The sequence below is a fragment of the Pan paniscus genome, chromosome 6 (assembly GCF_029289425.2).
Source record: "Pan paniscus chromosome 6, NHGRI_mPanPan1-v2.0_pri, whole genome shotgun sequence".
In the NCBI taxonomy this organism is placed as follows: domain Eukaryota; kingdom Metazoa; phylum Chordata; class Mammalia; order Primates; family Hominidae; genus Pan; species Pan paniscus.
The window spans coordinates 37,278,502-37,285,972 of record NC_073255.2 but is presented as its reverse complement, the minus strand read 5'-3'; the positions used below and the strand labels follow the sequence as shown (position 1 = coordinate 37,285,972).

Below are 7,471 nucleotides of genomic sequence, written 5' to 3'. Positions count from 1 at the left end.
CCCACATCTGTGGATTGCTCTGACTTAATGTCCTGTGGGAATTTAGCAGTTTTGGATATGGTAACTAATCTTTTTTTTTTTTTTTTTTTTTTTTTTGAGATGGAGTCTCACTCTTTTGCCCAGGCTGCAGTGCAGTGACGCTATCTCGGCTCACTGCAAGCTCAGCCTCCCGGCTTCATGCCATTCTCCTGCCTCAGCCTCCAGAGTAGCTGGGAGTATAGGTGCCTGCCAGGGTGCCTGGCTCATTTTTTTTTTTTTTTTTTTTGTATTTTTAGTAGAGACGGGGTTTCACCGTGATAGCCAGAATGGTCTTGATCTCCTGACCTCATGATCTGCCCGCCTTGGCCTCCCAAAGTGCTGGGATTACAGGCGTGAGCCACCGCACCTGGCCTTTTGTTTGTTTGTTTTTTTTTTGAGACAGGGTCTTGCTGTGTTGCCCAGTCTGGAGTGCGGTGGCACAATCTTGGCTCACTGCAACCTCTGCCTCCCAGGCTCAAGCCATCCTTCTGCCTCAGCCTCCTGAGTAGCTGGGACTACAGGCAAGTGCCTGGCTAATTTTTGGTATTTTTTGTAGAAATGGGGTTTCACCATGTTGCTCAGGCTGGTCTGGAACTCCTGGACTCAAGCCATCCTCCCGCCTTGGTCTCCCAAAGCACTGGGATTATAGGCGTGAGCCACTGCGCCCGGCCACTGTAGCTCATCTTTTAAAGCTGTAATGCTCCTTGCTTTCCTTGCTTCCTTCTCCTTTTCTCTTCTGTTTCAATGAGAAGAAACTTGAAAACCATCAGACTGAAAGCCACTTCAAGAGGAATCATGGTCTGGTGTAGAAGCCCTAATGCTACAGACTGAGTGAGCCCCGGCAAGCAATTTTCCCTCTTTGGGTCTTGGTTTTCTCATCTTTTAAGCCAAAGCAGTGACTCAGACCTTTCTTACTCCACACAGTTATTCTGGAGATCCAAAGGGCTCATAGGTGTGAAATGCTTTAACTTGAATTAACTTTCCATGTTGACATGAGGGCTAACTGGATCCCTATTCCTTCATCATTGGATATCAGCTGATAACATCCTGGCTAGCTTTTACATCTATATTGCTTTCCAAAAAGAGCTGTGGCATCCTATAAAATAAGTTATCATTGTATCTGCTATAACAATAGGGAAATGTACTAGAATAGAAGATCGTGGCCATGGGGTGTGGTGACTCAGATGTGGGTCATGGGCTCTGCTGCCTCCTCTGTTCTCTGGGAAGGACTCTGCTTACCTCCTTTCATGCATTTTTTTGTGTCCATAATTGCTGCTTCTTGGGCCATAGGTCCCATTCATACTTCCTCATAGTAACCCTGTTATTTGTCATTGGTTTTAGCCAGCTCCACAGTCAGCATCTCATGAGGGTAATAAGAAGTGGGAAGGACCTTATTTTTTCCTGTACTGAATTGCCTGGAGAGCATCTCTTGTTGATTGCAGCTGGAAGTGTGACATTTAGTAAGTGGAGAAACTTGAGTCAGGCAAGTGGCAGCCTGTGCCAGCAGGAGGGTGAGAAAGGGCTGAGGAAGAAGGGAAATGCTCAGTGGAGTAATTTGGCCCAGGTTGGGTGTTCACATTACCACAGGTGGGGATTGTAGATGCTCAAGGAATTTTCCATTGTGATAGAAACCACAAATGAGCATGCATAGACACCTAGTTTCTTCTATTCCATCTGACACCTGTGTTGGGAAAATAAACTCCGAGAGGTAAGCACCTCACCCAAGGACTTCCTGCTTTTCCAGTGACTAGTGCTTGAGTATGACACAAGCCTGCATTGAGATCTGTGGCTTCTCAAGGCACGGGTCCAGAGTGGGATGAGCTGGAAGGGAGCTTACATCACCTCTAGGCCCAGTCCCTCACTTTATAGGTGGGGAGACCTAGGCTCAAAGAGAGGCCTTAACTTGATAAGGGATTCAGGGGCTGTGCTGGAACTGGTGCTTAGATCATTGGAACCTGATTCAGAGCTCTTGGCTGTGCCTCTCCACCTATGTGACTGGATGATGATGGTTGGGTTACCCTGGATAAAATTACCTTCCTCTCCCCCAGAGGCTGAAACCACTTGTGTCCAAACTCTTGTACTTTCTCCATGGGTATCATAGAGATACTCATTTCTAGTTTATTTCTAAAGAGCCATCTCTTCCCTGCAGGTGCATTACTTCTCAGAGTGATGCCTCTTCCAACTCACAGCCCCTGGGACCTTGAGAAATGCTGACAATCAGCAGCAGAAGACAAATGATGTGGGGGGATCAGGAGGAGGGACTTTGATGGGACAGGAGCCTGCAAGGAAGAGGGCCCAGGGAGGAATTTAAAGGCAGCCTGGGGATGGGGTGGGGGAATCTGGCTTCTAATACCTGTTTTGTCATTTCTCAATTGTGTGACCTTGGAGAAGTTACTTAATATCTCTAAGCCTTGGTGCCCTACTCTGCAAAATGGGGATGGTAACATGTACTTCAGGGTTATATGAGAATGATATGAAATACTGTATTTGATAATATATATTATATTATAGATGTAATATATAAGGGCTAATATATATGAAATATATGTGATATGACAGCACCCCACGGTGCGGGATGGGCAGTAGGTGCCCCACAGGAGGGAGTTTCTTCACTCCTGGCAACAGCTGCAGTGCCTGGAGCGCTTCCTATCTTCCTTCCTTTGCAGAGCTCTCTACCCTCAAGACTTCTCCAATTGTGCAGGTGACATGTTACAGTGACAAAGGTTAAGCAGTATTTTTTTTTTTTTTAAGAAAAAATGGGGTATATTTATTGGTTCATGTAGTTTAACCTTCCAGTTTCTGGCATGCCTAGCTCCACGGGCTCTAAAGATGTCATCAGGATGCAGTCTCTCCATCTCTTTGCCTTATTCTCCTCCTTGTTCTTTCCATTCTGAGGCACACTCTCCCTGATGGAGTTAAGAGCAAGGATGCAGACCCACATTTTGGTGTCAGCAGAAAGCCCAGCAGAAAGACCATCAATAGAAGTGATATTAATATAGCATTTTGTAGGGGGCCCTGGACACCTGCTTTTTGCCTTTGACCATCCACCTTTTTCTAAGTGGCCCCCAGGAAAAATATATGCACAGAGGATTATAAGCATTTTTTCTTGCTTGGGCACGGTGGAAGAAATGGCTGGTTGGCTTCCATTTTTCACTCTTTCCTTCCATGGCTGCCCAGCTAAAGACACATTTCTATGCCTCCATTTCAGCAAAGTTTAATCATGTAAGAATCATGTCACAAGATCGTGGCCAATGAAGTATGGATGAAGTGGTAGAGGATGAGATGAGTGCTGCGGAGGAAAAGGAAGAAGGCAGTAGTGGTGCTGCCATACCAGTTGTAGACCACCTACCTGGCCGTTTGTATGAGTAAGCCATCTTATTTAACCCACTTGGTTAAGCCTAACCGATACAGGCACAAATGCAAGCCATAGCGTCCTACTGATTGAGATCAGACTATACAGAAGACTTCTGCTGCCCAGGTTGGAGGCTGTCCTGGGCCTGGATTCGGAGCTTGTTGGAGACAAGACAGAATTTTCCAAAGCAAGGAAAGTTGGAACAGCTTGCCTCAGGGGAATTCCTGCTCTTAGTTGGTTCAGATGTCTGTGGCCAACGAAGCCTTCAGGGGCTGGCTCGCAGAAGCCTGGGAAAAGCTACAGGAATGAAATGAATCCAAAGATTGTTTGACATTATTTTTATCAACTCCTTTACATTTACTTTCCCATAAAGCCTTTTGAAACCCTGTTTTATTATGAAAATATTCAAACATTCACAAAACTAGAGAAAATACCTATTCCTAGATTCAACAGTGATGAACATAATGCCATATTTGCTTCAACTTTCATTCTTCCTCCTCCTTTTCTTCCCCCCTTTTTCTCTCTGCCCTTCTTTTCTCTCTCTTTTGTTTTTTCTTTTGGCTGTGGGGTTTTATTTTTTTTTGAGACGACTCTTGCTCTGTCACCCAGGCTGGAGTGCAGTGGTGCAATCTCGGCTCACTGCAAGCTCTGCCTCCCGGGTTCATGCCATTCTTGGGCCTCAGCCTGCTGAGTAGCTGGGGCTACAGGTGCCCACCACCACGCCCGGCCAATTTTTTGTATTTTTAGTAGAGATGGGGTTTCACCGTATTAGCCAGGATGTCGATCTCTTGACCTTGTGATCCGCCCGCCTCAGCCTCCCAAAGTGCTGGGATTACAGGCGTGAGCCACCGCGCATGGCCGGCTGTAGTCTCTTAAAGGAAACCTCTGTCAATATGTCTTTGTATCCCTAAATAATTCCGTATACAATTCTTAAATATAAGCATATTTTCTTATAGGATAATACCATTATTACATATAATAAAATTGGAAGTAATTCATTGATATTATTTAATACCTAGGATTAAAGCTGTATTACATTTACCTAGTTGTCTCAAAACTGTGTTTTTACAGTGGGTTTCTGAATTAGAATTCAAGCCAAGTCTACTCATTACATTTGGCTGTTACATCAACAAAACTTTAATGAGAGCTGCTGCAACGACAAGATCTGAAGGATAGGGTTATTATAACTCTGCCTATTCTTGGAGAGTGGACAGCCAGAGGGAGGTAAAGAACAGCAGGTCTGGGGATGCACAAGCCAGATAATCCCATCCACAGGTCCCTGATTTACTCAAAGATATGTGATTTCTTTCATTTTTTATGTTTGCAATAATTCATTCCTGGAGTGGTTCGTTGAAAGTGAACAATGTAAGGGTGAGACACTTCTAGCGTCTGATTTAAATCCAGCCCTTGACTTAACTTATTTAACATATGGGTTCATTTGAAACTCACTGATCTATGGCCTCTTATGTCATGTATGTTGAGTGCCCATTATATGCCAGTGCTGTTTAGAGACAGTACAAAAAATGGCAAGAGAAGCTAGCAAAAAAGTTCTTAATTAGACGGAGGACCAGGCACGCCCTTTCAGCTGCAGGGTGCTGTACAGGGGAGTGGAAAGAAAGTGCCGTGGGCAGGCCGGGCGCGGTGGCTCATGCCCGTAATCCCAGCACTTTGGGAGGCCGAGGTGGGTGGATCACCTGAGGTCGGGAGTTCAAGACCAGCCTGACCAACATGGAGAAACCCTGTCTCTACTAAAAATACAAAATTAGCCGGGTGTGGTGGCACATGCCTGTAATCCCAGCTACTAGGGAGGCTGAGGCAGAAGAATTGCTTGAACCTGGGAGGCAGAGGTTGCGGTGAGCCGAGATCGTGCCATTGCACTCCAGCCTGGGCAGTAAGAGTGAAACTCCGTCTCAAAAAAAAAAAAAAAAGAAAAAAGAAAGTGCCATGGGCACACAAAGGGAAGGGGAAGTGTGATCAGCTCCCCTGGGAGAAGTCAGGAGAGGGTTTCCTGAAGAGGTAGTCATGGTAATGCATGAAGAGGTAATGCATGTTAATATTTTCCTGCTAGGGGGAAACGCATTCCAAGCAGTGGGAACAGAATAACCCAAGGCATTAAAACTCTAAAATGCAGCGATGATCTTGAGCAGCAATGTTTCAAGTCACATGATGGGTATTTGCCCCCATGAAAATAATTCAGTTTTATCTACAAAATGTGCCTTCAGATTTCAAATACAGATGAACATACTGTTTAGAACACATTTTGACAATGTCACCTTTTTAAAAAATCTACTGGGTTGTGCACCATTCGTTCCTGCCCTGCCTCCCATCCCTTCCCAGGCCAAACAAACAATATTAGTTTTTTTTTTAATTTTAGATATTTTTATTTCTCCAAATTTGTTATTTATCAGGTGTGAATGAAATAAAAAATATAATTGAGTCCCATCACCATCCTCACAGAAATGGCTTTAAGAGAAAACTGGTCAGATGAATATTATTGCTTCCCATTTTCTTTTCTTTTCTTTTTTCTTTTTCTTTTTCTTTTTTTTTTTTGAAACAGAGTCTCACTCTGTTGCCCAGGCTGGAGTGCAGTGATGCCATCTTGGCTCACTGCAACCTCCACCTCCCAAGTTCAAGGGATTCTCCTGCCTCAGCCTCCTGAGTAGCTGGGATTACAGGCGCGTGCCACATGCCTGGCAAATTTGTTTTATTTTTAGTAGAGACACGGTTTCACTGTGTTAACCAGGATGGTCTGGATCTCCTGATCTCATGATCCATCCGCCTCGGCCTCCCAAAGTGCTGGGATTACAGGTGTGAGCCACCGCACCTGGCTTGCTTCCCATTTTCAACCAGTAAATAGTTGCTACTGATAAATTGACAGCCAGGAGTCTGACAAGAATGCTCAAGATATGTTATATAATACAACATGACTGTTCACAGAGGGGGAAATCCCAGGAAATAACTTATGTGTACTTCTTGATTTCACCATACAAGACAAGCACAAAAGCACCATCCATGCCTCTGAGAACACTAGACCATGCACCCTTGAAAAAAGCTTTGCCTCCTTCATCACCAGCAATCTTCCTCCAGCAGTCAAGCATGCCTGTGTACATGACGTCAATTCCTTTGCGCCCTGACTGCATCATCATGCGGCATCGAAAGGTGTCAAATGGATGGGAAGTCAACCCAGCAATGGCAGTGACAGTCTGAGTGATCATCCAGCTGATGACGATGTGGGTGTTCCTGGGATCCGGGAGCATTCCCTTTGCAGTGTCATAGATACCAAAGTAGGCAGCTCGGTAGATGATAATACCCTGCACAGACATGTTAAAGCCTTGGTACAGGCCCTTAATCCCATCGGTTTCGTAGATCTTAACCAGGCAGTTACCGAGGCCTCAGAATTCCCTTTCAGCTCCAGCTTTACCCACGTCAGCTGCTAGACAGGTATGGGGAAAATCAAGAGGGTACACAAAACACAAGGATGTGGCCCCAGTGGCACCATCTGATGCCGGATTCCCTGCAAAGTAGCTCCCAAACTGGGTCCTCTTGTCCACACCACCCAGGAAGATCTGCTTGTGTTTATCTTTGAAGGCCAAGTTGAGAGCCTGGGTGGGGAAGTATCTGATGACATTGACCAGGTTACGGTGCCAGAAGGACAGGACTCCCTGCTCCTTGAGAATATGGACCACGCAGTCTATAATGCCCTTGTATTGCATATCTGCGGTGATCTGCTTGCTGGCATGCTGTACCTCCAGCAGCAGCTTGACCCTCTTAATGGGTGCTACCCCCATCTTGGAGATGGCTGCTGCCACTCCACCTGCCAGGAAGTCCTTGGTGAAGGACACAGCGGCATCTGTCATGTTGAAAGGAAAGAGGAGGCAGGCGGCAGGCTGCTGCAGGACGGGACTGGGCCGGGAACTGGCTTTGACGCCAGGGCTGCGGGGAAACAATATTAGTTTTTGTCAAATTCTAAAGCTTCATTTTTTTCCTCAGGTCCCTTTATAACTTCCCAATCTCTCTTCCTTGACTGCTCAAGATAAAACCAAAATATAATGCGAAAAATATTTCCATTCTTTTAACAAATAAAAACGCCTAAATCAATTA

At 45.4% G+C, this 7,471-nt stretch overlaps 1 pseudogene; it reads right to left on the bottom strand.

Moving 5' to 3' along the window:
- Positions 1–4,890: 4,890 nt before the first annotated feature.
- On the bottom strand, positions 4,891–7,242 carry LOC100980870 (ADP/ATP translocase 2-like; annotated as a pseudogene).
- Between the last annotated feature and the right edge of the window lie 229 nt (positions 7,243–7,471).